General features: G+C 42.1%; 1 protein-coding gene across 15 annotated transcripts in view; it reads left to right on the top strand.

The window, feature by feature from the left end:
• The window catches only part of Clybl (citramalyl-CoA lyase), a 249,039-nt gene that overhangs the window by 62,753 nt on the left and 169,888 nt on the right, over positions 1–16,398 (top strand). The window lies entirely within an intron of this gene.

Genomic DNA, 16,398 nt, shown 5'->3' on the forward strand with positions numbered 1-16,398 from the left:
ATTCGCAAAGCCCTGGATTCAACTCCTGGTTCCAAAAAAAGAACCCCACCAGAAGAGGCCAGGGTTATATACAGAGAGGCCATTGTCCCTTTTCTCCTTTGAAGGACCACTTCCCTAGAGCTCTGAGTTTCTCTCAGATTCCTGAGTCAGATGGACACCTCCTGTGATCTGCTTGGTCGACTCTACTCCAGATATTGTGCTTACGTCCATTCTCCTCCTTGGCCTGTGAACTTTCATTTGCTAGATGAGTGTAAATACCTAAACATCCACCATTTCTTGGGAGAGCCCAGGAGTTGAGAGAATCCCTTCCATGTCACCTCGAATATTTCAAAGCTATAATAGATATTAAACAGCAGCAAAGGGGCATGGTAATGCACATTTGAAATCCCAGCTACTTAGGAGGCTGAGGCAGAAGGATTCCAAATTCAAGGCCAGCCTGGCCAATGTATTGAGACCCTGTTTCAAAATCAAAACGTGAAAGAATTGGAGATATAGTTCAGTGGTAGAAGACAAACCCTAGCATGCATGAAGCCCTGAGTTTGATCCCCAGTAACACACACACACCCACCCCCACACACACACATACACACATGCATACACATACACACACTTGCACACACACAACATCAGCAAAAGTTTTTACCTCAATTTTCTCCACTGTTCATTTTTTTTAAATGTATGACTGGGCACAATGTCACATGCCTGTAATTCAAGCAACTGGGAAGACTGGCACAGGAGGATTGCAAGTTTGGGGCCACCTTCAGAAACTTAGTGAAACCCTGTCTCAAAAATTAGAAAAGGTCGGGGGTGTGGTTCAGTAATAGAACACCCCTGGGTTCAATCCCTAGTACTAGAAATAAAAAAATCCGTGTAGCAAAAGTTAATGTTCTTGAGAGCTGGGTGTGGTGGCACACCCCTGTAATCCCAGTGGCTCAGGAGTTTGTGGCTCAGGAGTTTGAGGCAGGAGGATCGCAAGTTCAAAGCCAGCCTCAGCAACTTAGCAAGGCACTTAGCAACTCAGCAAGACCCTGTCTTTAAGTAAAATATAAAAAAGGGCTGGGGATGTGGCTCAGTGGTTGAACACCCCTGAGTTCAATCCTCAGTACCAAAAAATAAAAAATTAACATTCTTCACCCATAAAGTTACCATGGGCCTGATGCTGGCAGGTGAGGGGTCCAGAGGGATTTCTGGTAGTCACTCACTTATATGTCAGACAGGTATTGAGCAAGGAGACCTCTCAGGAGATGGTCACTGCTGGGCCTGGTGGCGCACATCTGTGTTGCCAGTGATTCGTGAGGCTGAGGCAAGAGGATCACAAATTTGAGGCCAACCTCAATCCTGTGAGGCCTTGTCTCAAAAATAAAAAGGACTGGGGTTGTAGCTCAGTGGTAAAGTGTGCTAATGTTCAATTCCCAAGACAAAAAAAAGAAAAAAAGGTGGGGGGATGGTTGCTCATGAGCCAGGTGAAAGCTGAGAGGTGACGGTGGCTCATGTACCTTGATAGATTCTGAAGAAGAATCAACTAGATTGCTGGTGCACTAATGTTTCTCCTTTGGAAATAAAAGAGGAGTTGGGGGATACTTTCTCGGTTTCCGGCCTAGGTGACTGGGAGGGTAGAGATGCCCTCAACTGAGATGAGGTTGTTGATAGATGGGGCAAGGTTTTGCTGGGAGGAGGGAGGTCTGGGGTTCAGCTTTGGACATGTTTAATTTGAGAGCTCTTAGAATCCAGCATGGGGGGTTGGTCAGCAGTCATTGGGGTCATTGGTGACCTCGACAAGAGCAGACTTGGTAGAAGTATGGTATGGGTTTTCCTAATACTCTTCCTCTTCAAAGGTAGACAAAATTTTAATCATACTGCAATTTGGAGCACTCATCAATCTTATGGTTGGCTTGAACCTTTTGTTGTCATATGTATTTGGAACTAGGGATTGAACCTAGGGCTGCCTTAGCACTGAGCCATGTTGTAGCCTTTTTTTATTTTTGGGGGGACAGGGTCTTGCAGGTTGCTCAGGCTTGCCTTAAACTTGCAGCCCTTCGGCTCCAGCCTCCTGACTTGCTGGGATTACACGTGTGTGCCATGACACCAGGCCGCCGTCATGTATATTCAGGAACAAGGACACTGCATTTACTGGATGTAAATGATTCCTACTTTATGTATGTATGCCTTGTGTGTATACACATACTTTGTGTGTGTTTCTCAATAAAGATTGAGAAATAATTTATGTTCCACACAATTCACTCATTTAAAGTATATAAGGTAGTGCATGTTGTGGGTTTTCAATTTGTTCGCAGTGTTGTGCAACCATTGCCTCAATAGATTTTATTTATTTGCACATTTCATTAGCCTGAAAGTAACCCTGTACCATCCCCCAAATCCCTACGCCTAGACAACCACTAATCTACTGTCTCATGGATTTGTTGATAATGGGGAATTCATATAAATGGAGCCAGGCAGTGTCCTTTGACTGACGTCTTTCACATGTTTTCAAGGTTCATCTATGTCAAAGCATTATTCATTTCTTTTTATGGTCAGATAATATTCCATTGTATATATAGACCACACTTTATCTATCCGTTGATCAGTGGATGGAAATTGGGATGTTTTTACTTTTTGGCTATTGAGATTAATGCTGCTATGAATGTTTGCACACTCATCTTTGTCTGGACATGTTTTCTGGGATATATACTTAAGAGTGGAGATTTCTACTTTCATTATAATAGTCCCAAATGGCCTGTATCAATATTGTCATAATTTCAGGACCAAAGGTCAAAACCTAGGACAGAGTTGAGAAGACGGGCTGAGAAAGCGACTGTCCTTTCTTCTTCTTTGTACCAAGAATTGAACCCAGAGGCCCTTGACCACTGAGCCCCATCCCCAGCTCTCTTTTTTTATATTATTAGAGATAGGGTCTCACTGAGTTGCTTAGGGCTTCACTAAATTGCTGAGGCTGGCTTTTTTTTTTTAGTTGTAGAAGAACACAATACCTTTACTTTATTTGTTTATTTCTATGTGGTACTGGGGATTGAACCCGGTGCCTCACGCATGCTAGGCAAACTCTCTACCACTGAGCCCCAGCCCCAGCCCTGAGGCTGGCTTTGAACTTGTGGCCCTCCTGCCTCAGCCTCCCGAGCTGCCAGGATTACAGGTGTGCGCCCTCCTGCCCAGCCAAGCTGTCCTTTTTCTTTCTCAGTCTGTGGTTCCTAGAGCTTCTTTAGTCATAGTCACTGTCCAGTGTGACTCCATTGCTAAATGGCCATTGTTGGTTTGTTCTGTTACATCAAAGAGAGCGAAGAGTCGGGGAGAGAACTGGCTTCATGGGCGTTTGAAAAGACGCGACTATTTCAGAATCCATTGTTTGAGTTGCATAAAAATCTTCAAGTAGACTTTCTTACAACCTCTCAAAATAAAGATGCCAGGAAAGACAGCCAAACACCACGTTGACTTTTGAGAGAGAGAAAGGGAAAAAAAGCGGGGCGGGGGTCTTGTCATTGCCTATCATTCTGTGGATTTACTTCTGGGAAGCACCAATTAAAAATCTCAAACATGGGGCTTTTTCAGTGGAATTATATCAGTATGAGAAGGGTTTTTACCAAATAGGAGTGTGTATGTGTGTGTGTGTGTGTCTGTGTGTGCGTGTGCGTATGTGTGTGCATGCACGTGTGTGTTTTAAATATTTCCATAATGAGTTCCCAAGTGCTTTTTTGGCCATGGTTATTAAAGCTTGTGTGTTTGCGATTTATTTGGCAAAATGCCTCCAGTGAAGAAAAGATATAGTGTTCTCTTGGTTCTTTGCCCAAAGTAATTTTGGAGAAATCTGTGACTGGATTTAGTTCATGTCATTCAGTGAAGACAGTCATTGTAATTATATTTGATCACAATCAGTTTACAGTTGTTTTATCATGTTTTCATGCTGAATATCTACTCAGACATCATAGCAGAACTTAATGGCTACTGTTTTATTTGTACATAAAATGTTTTACAGCCTTTTTTTTTTGCAGTATACATCAGGTTTCAATCATCACCACTGCATAGCAAGAGGAAAGCAATGGATAAAGAACTATCAAAAATCCTTGACTACATAAAATTTTATTTCAGGTCACCTTGCCATAAAAGATATTGAATGTATTTTGTGGCTTTTTCTCCTGACATGCTCACTGTTGTAGAAAGGTTGCAATATTTGAGGAAACCATATGGAATATGGAACTTAATTCATCTGGATACCTGACATCTGCATGTGTTTTCAATTGGAATGTGCATATCAGTGTTTTGAATGGCCCCTGGATAATAGGATAAAAGACAGCAGCATATTGATATTCTTGGGTATTTGAAAGGGGTTATTTTCTTCTTTTGCACTTCTGGGAATGGAACCCAGGGTCTTGCCCAGGCTGCCTCCCCGGCCCACGTGGGTTATCTTCTTAACCATAAGGCTAAACATTGTGTGGTTGTTTTGTGTTTGCTTTAACATCTGCACTGAGGCAGAGTCTTTTACGGCTGGAAACTCTCTTGTCTGGGACAGTCCCTGATTTGCTAATCATGAAGCCTTGACTCACAGTGAATTTGGATGAATTCACTCATCTCAATTCTCACCATGTCATATTTCCCCTAAAAGGTTGGTCCCAAGCCTTTCTGAAAACTGCTCTTGGTCTACATGTTTGAGTCTACATTGCTGCAGAAGCTCCTGTTAGAAAAGTGTAATTAATAGGAAACTTTGACATCCAGCTGAGAAAATTAGTTTGCATCAAAAAAGGCAAGATAGAGGATTAAAGAAATTTTAGTCCTAATCTAATTAACACCAATTAAAAGATGCAGATGAATTTGCACCAACAAATTGTTAATTATGCACCAATTTGCCTTTTGTGCAACCAAACCAAAATTAGGAAAGTATTATCTTTTTTGTTTGAGGAGATTTACATAGTGGGTTTGTTACAATCATCTTTTGTATAATTAAAGAAAGGGTAGATAGTAAGAGCTAGAGTGAAATGTTTCATTCTCCTGAAACATTAGCTCAATTCTTTAAAAACAGAAAAAGAACAGGGTAATTTTGTTGGTGCTCCTGACCACACATTCACTGAGGACCTACTGTGTGCTCTATTAATGAAAAACAGCACTTATGCAATATTTTTTCCCCTGACACAAAAAGCTTTTAAGTGGTAGAGTGTTTGCCTAACGTGTACCAGGCCTTGGGTTTGATCACCAGAGGGGGAAAATTGTCCTTCTTCTGCTCTTTAGAAAAGAGCCTTTGACCAACACTGTAAAGCTAATTAAACTCTGCTCTGCATCCGTGTTAGGAAAGAAGAGTTGAACCTTTAGGCCTCCAGAGGTGCTCTTCCTGGCTCCTCTTTGACAACAAGACCTTTCAGGGTTCCCAGCTGAAGTCAGTGTGCTCAGTCTGTTTCTGTTTACCAGTGTTGCTCAGATGGCCACTGTGCTGGGATTTCTTTTTGCCTTGTGAATCACTCTTATAGCTCCTCAGATGGTGATCTGAGTAATTGTGCAGGGGGTGGTGAAGCACAGACCTGTTATATCTGCAAATGACACATCTGTCCAAATGTCGTGTAATGAGTAACCACAATCCACTTTATATAAACCGTATTTCTTCTGTTTCCAAAATGGGAAGGGAAGGGTGGGAGGGATGTTTCTGGGAGGAACATGAAGGAAAGCATTTCTATGGATTCCTCTAGCTGTTTGTTAACTGTACAGACAATGCCACCACTGCATATTATCAAACTCCATTCAAAGAGATCGTTTGGCCCCCTCGATCTTGGGGTGCAAAACAACATCCTGAAGAGCTACAAGCTGGGCATGGTGGTGCTCATCTGTAACTGCACTTTTTTTTTTTTAACAAAGGGCTGGGGATTATAGCTCAGTGGTAGAGTTCCCTCCACTGCACACACAAAGCTACGTATATCACTGTCTAGTGTGCGTACTTAGACATTAAATAATATTAAATGACCATGTTGTCTCCTTGGAACAATAGTTAATATAAAAATTAAGGCCAGGCATAGTGGGCACACTTGTTATCCTATCTACTAGGGAGGCTGAGATAGGAGAATCTAAAGTTCAAGGCCAGCCTTGGCAACTTAGTAAGACACTATCTCAAAATAAAAAATTAAAAGGTGCTTGTAGGAGCTGAGAGAGGGGAGAAGAGTGACACTGGCCTCCCTGCTAGAATGTCCTGGGCAGGAGGCGCCTGGTGGGCTTGGGCTTGAAGATATTTATGGGAAGCAGGGTTGAGAAGACCGCTGCAGAGAAGTAGCAATGGGGGCTAAGGGACTAGAGGATGGACGTTTGGGAAGACCCCAGGGAGAGGGAGGTGAACACTGATACTGTCCAGAGAAGCTATTGCCATCCCCTGAACTGTAAAAAGAAAAAAAAAAATTAGGTTGCCTAGTTGGTGTTTTTCACTATTTGTGCTAGAAGCTTCCCCCCCCCCCCACAACCACCACCTTTTTTTTTCTTTTTGTACCAAGGATTGAACCCAGGGCCTTGCATAGGCTAGGTAAGTGCCCTGCCACTGAGCCACACCCCCAGCCCTGTGTAGCACTTTTAAGTCCAGCCTGGGCAATTTAGCAAGACCCTGTCTTGAACTCAGCAGCAGAGAGCTGGCCCAGCATGTGCAAGGCCCTAGTTTCAATCCCTAGTACTTGAAAGAAAAAGAAAAATGTGATCCACCTGCCTCAGCCTCCAGAGTTGCTGTGATTGGGCTAGCTGGGGTGACAGTCCTGTGCCACCACGCCCAGCTACGTGCTGGAGACTTGCATTCGTGACTTTGGCTGGAAACAAATGTCACAGGTGGTAGTTTGAAGTTGGCCTCCTAAAGGGGGAATTTCAAAGTGGCAAAGTCTGTGATAGCAGAGGAAAGGCGTTCTTTACAAACACTGTCTTCCTCCAGATTCACAGGATGCAGCCGATGCCCATGTTTGACTTCTGGAATGCCTTGTCACTTCTCTGTGGCCCACTTCTCTGTGGTCCTGCCTGCAGGTCTATGACAATGCAGTGCTGCCTTCACAACAAAGTAGTCCTGGGGCCTAGTTTCCACTTTCAATGTGACTGTTGTGAATCAGATTAGGAGGCAGATAACTAGGCCTGAGCTGGCATCAGTTGGATTAGGATAGCAGAATTCCTCGGTCGATATTCCTGTCCTTGAAATAAAAGAATGATACTAAGATGATCAACTTTATAAAAGGTAATTTTCCTCTAGGCCTTGAAAGGTGGTTGGCAGGGGCTGGTCAGCAAGCACTCCCCCAGTTCCAAACCCAGAGTTTGTCACCAGTGGCAGGAGAGCTTGTTTTATACCTGGGTAAGACTTTGAGTGACTCAGTGTGTTTCTGTCACAGAAAGCCCCCCGCCCAGGGTTGCACAGGGGTTCTAAGAGTGTTCCTGGGATCATTGCCATGCGCCTACAGAACCTCCGTGCTCTGCACCTAGTCTCCCTCTGACCAGCAGCATTGATGTTGTGGCTACTAAAACTCAGAGTCCAGTCCTTGGCCTTAGGAGGACACTTGGGCTCCCTTGCTTGCTTAAAACCCCTGTTGACGTAGCAGCCGTGTGGACTAACAACAGGCTGCCTGGTTGATTTCAGCACCCTTCTCAGGATGCTCTACTTCCTCTCCCATGAAAGGAAGAAAAAGATAATTTCTTCTATAAATTACCATTTCTCTTTTGTGATTCTTGTGAGTCAGAGCCACAACTCAGAAGACTGTGGAGTCATTAGTCTGTAAAAATCCTTGAGAAGGTGGTGGGATTATAACATACTCTGTCTCTGTCAGGCTAGGGATATAGCTGCTCAGTTGGTAGAGTGCTTGCCTCTCATGCACAAGGCCCTGGGTTCAATCCCCAGTTACACACACACACATACACACACACACACACACACACACACACAATAATAATAATAATAATAACAACAACAACAACAACAATATACTCTGTCTAAGGAAGCAGGAACTAACACTGGGATTCTGGATCAGATCTTGGGCATTCAGGAATATTTTGTGCTACCCTTTTAGCTCATCTGTAGGTTTGAAATTATTTAAAAATGGAAAAAAATTAAAATAGAAAAGTTGGATTCTCCTCAAATTCATGAACTTTCTTGCATATAATTCTGGAAAGAAGACAGAGATTCCATGAGGACGGATTCTCAGGCCACTGCTAGCACTGCCTCACCTGGAAAGGACAGACTTCTGAGCCACTTGCAACAGAATCTGGGGATGAACGTGCTCCAGGGTAGATGGGCGATTTTCAACAGTTTGACATATTTCTGCAGTACCTACCCAACCTGATGATGCAGTGAACTAAATGATCCTTTCAAAATGACAAATAACAAGATAAAATGTTCCCAAGCCCATTTATTTCCTACATCTACCCACCCTGTGAAGACCACATTAAGACTGAGCCTTGGGTTTAAGTGAACACTGTATTGTATGCTTCTGTTCAGAGGACTTCACAAAGACCTTCTTTTGTAAAGAAAACAACCAGCCAATAAAATGGTATTAGAGTACATTATATATGTGACCAATCGTTTTATAAAATCTGATATAAGTGTTCAGGCATAATTGGAGTTCTTAGCAAAATACTTTAGTTTTTAATATTTCTATGACCTTCTAAGGGGAACTTAACAATTACTCTTAAATTTTCAAAGTGGTGCATGGAGTTTTAGCTGTGTGACTTCCATTAAAGCCCATAGGAGTCTTGTTGCTAAAACATCACACAACTCACGAAAATGTGCTCCTTCTTGTGAAACTGTTAGAAGTAATGGGTATGGATGTGCAGCCCAGCATTTCTGGTACATTTATGGCTTTCCGCACTTGTTTCAAATCTTATACCTTTTAAAAAACTCAACCGTTCTTTAAGAATTGAAAGGAAGAAAAAAGCCTATTATGTGTTTTCCAAAAATGAATGGTAGAAAAAATATAGAACAGATAAAAAAAATTAAGAAATAAATTTTAAAATAATTTTTTAATATTTATTTTTTAGTTATAGGTGAACACAATATCTTTATTTTATTTAATTTTTTTTTTTGTGGTGCTAAGGATCAAACCTAGTGCCTCACACATGCTAGGCAAGTGCTCTGCCACTGAGCCTCAACCCCAGCCCCAAATAATTCTTTAAATATAGCCAAATGTTTAAAAATAATTGTTGTCTTTATGTCAAAGTTAATATAGCAGCTTCCAGATTTTTAAAGTATACCCTAAAACTAAAGTTAAAAAAAAAAAAAGCAGTTGGTCTGGGGATGTATGTGATTCCTTCCATAGCACCCCCCCCTAAAAAAATAAATGAAAAAGATGGTCTTTCACTATAATCACATACGATTTGATTTTGGGTTCTCTATAACCTCCACTGTGGAAACCTACATAGCTTAAGCATCATTCAGGCAAAACTTCATTTCTTTAGGTAGGAGGTGGTCTTCCTTGTGGATCAGGTTTTGGAGGCCCCTCTGTGATGGGACTCTCCTGCATCCCCTTGCTGTTATTCCTATTACCATGAGGAGGAGGGTCAGAGCCCACATCTCTCTGACTTGCAGAGACCAGGTCTCTCTATTCAGTGCTGTTCTATGTGTGAGAAGAAAATGCAGCAACTGGCAGGGACTTGTGTGGGCTGTTGCCGGCACATTCTGAGCCAGGGGGACTCAGGGAGAACTTTCTCCCACCAAACTGCACAGAGGCCCTGAATTCTTCTGGAGCACATAGCTGCTCCGCTTGAACTGCGCTCCTGTACCCACAGGGGCCTGCCTTGCATAAGCAGCCAGTTCCCATCTTAGTGGCCTGGCACAACCATGGACTTCAGGGACGCAGCCAAATTCCTCCTAGGGCAGAAACATCTCTGGAATTCTGTTTCCACAGCCCTTTGGGGAACATGGGAGGCTCATAGTTTTATTTGTTTCATAACAGAGGGTGGCGGGGGGGCTGAGACTTAACTACAGTGTCTTCAGTTAACTGTTGGCTCCGTTTCTGGGGTGCAGTGTTTTTCTGTAGATGTGTTTACTAAGCAGTACTGAAGATCATTTTCACCCATTATTGAATCTCAGGAAGATCCTGTGGACATTATGTTCTCCTGAAATCTCTCTTAATATCTGGAGAATAGACTTCAGGGCAGATTTTTAAATAATGGTGAGTCTGATGCATAAGCCATTTTTCCACCTAGCATGGAATAAACAGCATCAGTTGGGAATGAGGTACACCACGGATTAAAGTGTCCCAGCTGGGGTCAGAATTAGGGACTGTCTAAGGGAATTTCTGAAGGGCAGGGGAGAATATCAAGGTACAAATGGGAGGAAATAAGCCATTGTTCCTTTAAAAAGCTTAGTAACCTCGATAATGAGAGGCTATGAAATAGTTCTTTTTAGAACAGTAACTTCTTAACTTCCCAGTTCTAATAGCTCCAAGGGTCGCTTGCAGAGAGCCCTGGGGCTACACCTGCCTTGCATAGATTAGGGCCGCTGCAGCTGTCTTCATTTGCAAGCCTAAGGTGTAGCTGAAGAGGCTGTGGCTCCCAGCAGGGAGCCCTCCTCCTCAATCTCAATAGGCTGGCGTCGCGGATTAAGATGGCCTTTGCAAGCCAGGCTCAGAAATTGCACGATGAGGCAGGTAATGATTTCCTGGGTTTTATGTGTCAGACCTTCCGAGGTCTGAGGCAGGAACCTTCTATAGGCCTGCCTTGAATTAGCCAGACCTTTTACAATCAGCTCTGCGCGGAGCAGCTGCCTACACTGCCCAGCAGGTCCATGGGCCAGGCACGCCTTGGCACACAAAACCGTTTGTGGGGAGCTTGTGAATGTATTGGATGATCTCTCCATGAGGACAAAAGGCGCGAGGGCTCTGGGGAACCTAGAGTTAGTTTCGGTCTGGGGGTTGGACGTGCTTTGTCCTGAAATGTGCATTCGCCTACCAGAAAATACAATTAGGATAACTCTTGTGTGTTCTCTACAGGAAGGAAGTGGTGTGCTGCTTGTGAATGGTGGGCTAAATGAGGGAACCATTAAAGGGGTTTTAATAGACTTTGGAAGCAAAAGACGTAAGAGGCTCTAGTTATGTTGCCTTAATTGAGAAATATTTTGCAGTGTGAGGAGACTTAATCAAGTTTTCATTGCATACCTAGTCAGGGACCGGGATGAATGTTTCTTTAAGCCACTGGATAAAATGCACATTGAAGGCTCGTTAGTTATGTGGGAATATGTGTGACGCTTACGTGTCTCCCGTGGGCGCCGAGTATCAGGTACTCGGTTTACTGTGTTGGGTTGAAAGCTTCTGTTCTAATTTCTAATGAACTTTACCACCAGACTACTTGATCATGACTAAGCCCAGGAACAATGCAAATGGAATTGCCCCCTGATGGGGAGGAATGGGCCCAGATGGCCCTTAAAAGGTGATAATTAGGAAATATAGCATATCTGAGTAGCTAGAAAGAGAGAAACTTGTTAAAGACACTCAATCTGTTTGAAGCAATGGTCTTTCCCTTAATTATATGCATTTTCATTTGGAGTAGCTTTAAAGTAAATTTTTCTCAGGAAAAATTACCAGCAGCTAGAACATAGAAACCACGCACATTTTTTTTTCCCGCTACTGTTTCAGAATATTTTGAAAATTCTTCAAACATTTTTCATTTTCCAGATCTGTGTAACAGACTTGCTGTGTGTGTTTTAGGGGGCCGTTTTAGGTTATTTTAGCTCTTATGCTAAAACAGTGGGGGAGTAATTAAAAGTGAGAAAAATATTGGTATATATTTGTAAACTGAGCTCTTAAAATTAAAATAGTTGCAGAATATTACAGTCTGTGATTTAATATGCTTTGTAAGATTGCCGTAAATGTATTGCCTTCTTGGCAGTGTAGAATCCAGATACTTTGCGAACGTGTGATTAAAATAATTTTGCCCATGACAAATTGGACTTTATAAGACATATTTTTATCTGAATTAGCATGTTTGCATTGCTAATGATACCACTCATTTGGCTTTTGTTTAGTCAGATTTTTTTTTTCCTCTTAAGTATATAAACTTGGCATTACCTTAAGAATGATAAGTGACCTGGGAACCAGCAAGGGGTGGCCTGAAGAGTGAAGAAATATGCTCACCCTGCCCCTTCCAGCTCCTGCCTGGGATGGTGGACAGTGAAAGGGGCTGCTTCTAAAGCACTAAAGCACAGTGCAAAAGCAGAGTGGCCAGAAAGCAACTGTCCCCTTATTTGTCAAGTCAGAAAGTCACATCACATGGAAGCGCTAAATAACATTATTCTGAATATCTTGGCAGTCCTATTTTGGCAGAGGAGTTGCTTTCCTGAAATTATTCAACACTATCATTCATCCTGACAAAAGCCAGTGGTACAGATGCACCTTTGGAACTGAGGCCAAGGTGAAACCTGCCTCTTCCAGATCTGCCCACTCAGGTTTGGAAGGACTCTCCAGAAAATGGGCCTCCATTCCAAACATCGCCCCTCCGTCCGTCCCTAGGGCTGGCTGAAATGTAAGGTCCCAGGATCCAGTTCTTACTGTTTAATATGAGTACAGAGTATCTTCCTCCACACAAAAATCTCTAGAGTCCTTGACATTTTAAGCCTTGTTATTGAAGAATGGTTGCAGTTCATTCTCAGTTTCAGGACTCCAGAGGAGAACTACCCAGGCATCTGCTGTCTTTGAGTGAGCTTCAGGGGGAGGTGAGCCATGGGTCCACCCTTTGTATTATGTTATAATCCCAAATGAAGTAATCTGGCTCAAACTTGTTATCAGTGAAAAATAAAAAATTATCTGGTGCAGCTATGCTTAAGGAAAGATGAGGAAAACTGGAGCTAGAAATCATTGCTGTCTTTAATTCCGTGATTCACAGCAAGCAATGGTTTAAATCCCATGTGCCCAACTAACTATACCTGTGAACCAAAGTATGATCTTGGAAGATTATTTTCAGTAATTTCAACTTGACTTATTAATGAATAAGACTTGGTGTCAGGTTTGCCAAACAGTTACAATTATTTACTATTATTTTCTAGATGCCTAGATGCAACTTGACTTGAAACTTTTATAGTTGAAATTTTTGCCAATCACTAGCTCTGAAGAGCAGCTTCAACTTGTTCAAGTCTTTTTATTCTTTTTTTTTTTTTCAGGGTAAATGTTGAGTAACAAGGAGTTTGTCAGTGTAGCTAAGCTAATACTTGATTGCTCTAACGATATTTGTAAAGAACCGAGTTGAAGTTGCCCAGGAGGTGGATGGCGATTAACTCCGCATTCCTTTTGAACTGTTTTATTAATTAGTTCTCTGGACTCAAAAAGGTTACATACTCTGAGTAGTAAATTGCATTCCATTTGTAAGCTCTGTGGACCAAATTTGCATGTGGCCTAAAACACATTGTTGTGTTAAGTAGCATTTTATCTCTCCAACCCCTGCTCCTCCCCCACTCCCGGGTGAAAGTTTGGTCCACTGTTTTTTTGGGAGGGGCAGATCCCCTGTTTGGGCCACTTGGCGCCATCTTCCTCTTTACTGTTCAACCCACTGAAGCCCTGGTGCTGGGCTATGGCAGGCGAGGCCCTCCGGGTGTTCCGTGGGCTGAGCACTCTTCCTATTTATTGATATGGAATGTTTCAAACCTGTCTTTGCTTTAAGAGTCAATTCAAAGGAAACATAAAAGAAAAAAATAAAAAGAAGAAGAAGATGATGAAGAAGAAGAGGGCTGGGGATGTAGCTCCGTGGCAGAGCACTTGCCCCTCCATGTCCAGGCCCTGTTCCATGCCCAGCTCCCAAAAGGAGAAAGGCAAGAGGAAAGAAAAAAGAAAGGAAGTAGTTTTTGGTGTAGGGTTCTTCCTGCTGTCCCCTGGAATTTTCCCTGTTTCTCAGCCTCATCACCCCTCCACTGCTGCTTCCTCCGTCCCCAGGAGCATGGGAGGTTTTGTTTGGTTAACTTTAAAAGTGTTTGAGGAACCCCACCACCCACCACCACCTCTTCCATTCCTCATATGGTTTGAGAATGTTCCTGAACAGGGTCCCTTCCAAGGATGCTGGTATTTAGACAGACCTTCCTGTCATTTATTTGACTCCCAAGCACAACTCTTTTGAAAGAATTAATATCAAACTTACATAGGAAAATCTACCATTTAATGAGATGGGCTCCTTTTCAATAAATAGTTTTCAATTCAACAGAGGGATCTCATCTATTTTAAAAAATCATTAATCACATACTTCTGACATTTTCCCTTTCAGTTTCCTCAGGGGGAAAAAGTTATTTGAATAACAAACAAACAAATAAAACCCCCTCACCACAAGTAGCTGTCAACCTCCTACTTGAACAAAAGCTTTCTCTCATACTGAGGCCTACAGTGTTTTGTTTAGTTGGAGGCAGCAGGGTGGTATGGATACTGTGCAGCAGGGCTGGGGTTGATAAGCACTTTCTGGAGTCAGTGTCTCTCCTGATTAACTCTTGGATTACTTGCTTTGAGTTATTGACCCACTCTGGCTACCCCCTCCAGAATTTCCAACATGGTAGTCTCCCCCACAGATGCCTTCCCTGGGTACAGTGAAGGTAGACAGCATGGACATTAGTGAGTCCTGTGATTTTCAAATGAGCTGAAAACAAAAAGCTTAAGCATTTTTTCTTATTTCCTTGACTTAGGTACATTTTCTTAATGAATATCCAAGTTGACATAGAGTTGTAACTTAGGTGTACAAACTAACTTTTAGACACAAGCATTTAGTTCAAATCTCATAGAGAAAATCTAAAGGGGGGGGATAAATGGGAAGCAGTTGGGGATCAGAATTGCTCCCCCTTACCTTTAGTTTGGTGCTTCCCAAAGGAGCTTTAGAGCTCACATTTAAAAATAATTTTGTTATTGAAATAGGACTATGAAGATATTCTTTCTTGTGACTATGAATTAAATTAAGCCATATGAAGTTGCCAATATTTGACTAATTTTGACATTAAAAAATGACACTCAAGTACCAACACAGGTTTTAGTATAATCACATCACCTGATAAGGAAATGAAGAAGTGAGAAAGCTTGAGAATTAACTGAACTCTGAGCTCCTCATGAGCAAATAGCAACTTCCTTCCATGATCACCCTGTGAGTGCCTTCTGTGTACTGCTGGTTCTGGGAACATAGAAATAAACATAGTCGCCACCCCCAAATCACTCACAGTGTTTAGCACAAATAAGTACAGGGCGAACCTGTATGAGGAAACAGAGCTCAGGACAGCTCAGTGTCCATCCTTCATATGCAAGAACTTTGCAAGTAAGCAAAAAATTCAATGACTTACATTTGTTCTTTTCACTCCTATTTCCAAGAGTTGCTTAGAATCTGCACTATTTTTAATACAGCAGCTCTGTGTCCTTAGTCACAATTATTCTCAACCCTAAGCTACCATAGCAAGTCAAAATAATAACTCTATTGAGATATAATGCAAATGCCATAAATTTCACATTTTAAAAGTATGCATTGATTTTTGGTCTGTTTGCAAAGCTGTGCAATGATTATCACTGTCTAATCCTAGGACATTTTTCACACCCTTGAAAACCCCTATTCCACTGGCATTTACTCCCCATGTGTCTCTTTTTCCTTTCCTTGACAACCACTAATCCACTTTCTCATTCTATAGATTTTCCTGTTTTGGACATTTCATATAAACGGTGGACTTTTTTCACTTAGCACAGTATCTTCAAGGGTCTTCCATGTTGTACCTGTGTCAAAACTTCGTTCCTTTTTAGGGGGGAGGGTACCGGGGACTGAACTCAGGAGCTCTCGACCACTGAGTCACATCCCCAGCCCTGTTTTGTCTTATATTTAGACACAGGGTCTCACTGAGTTGCTTAGTGCCTTGCCTTTTGTTGAGGCTGGCTTTGAACTCATGATTCTCCTGCTTCAGCCTCTTGAGCTACTGAGATTACAGTACTTCATTCCTTTTTATAAGCCAGTAATGTTCCATTGTAGGAATATACCATATTTCTTCATCCATTCATCTAACAGTGAGTATTTGGGTTGTTTTCACTTTTGGGCTAGTATAAATAATGCTGCTATGAATATTTGTGCAAAAGTTTTTAGTTAGATAACATTTTCACTTCTGTGTGCCTAGGAGTGGAATTACTGGGTTATATGGTAACTCTCTCTTGAACATTTTGAGGAAGAGGGAGACATAGCATTTTGCGCCCATATTTTGAAACTAATTATGCAGCAGCTTCTGTTTATTTTCATTAAGCTTATCTCTTCCACTGAATTTTAAATTTTTTGAGACAGCCATCATCCTTGTATCCCCTACAATCTGGCCCTACCCACGAAGGCACATAGTAGGTTCTCAGAAAATTCTAAGGGATAGAAATGACCAGTGCAACATCCTGCTGCTTGTGAAATCAGCAGCACCCCTCATATTCATATTTTCTCTCTCTCCCACCACCCCTCTTTTCTTTCCTGTAACAAGTGACAGCT

This window comes from Ictidomys tridecemlineatus, chromosome 6 (genome assembly GCF_052094955.1).
Source record: "Ictidomys tridecemlineatus isolate mIctTri1 chromosome 6, mIctTri1.hap1, whole genome shotgun sequence".
NCBI classification, from domain to species: domain Eukaryota; kingdom Metazoa; phylum Chordata; class Mammalia; order Rodentia; family Sciuridae; genus Ictidomys; species Ictidomys tridecemlineatus.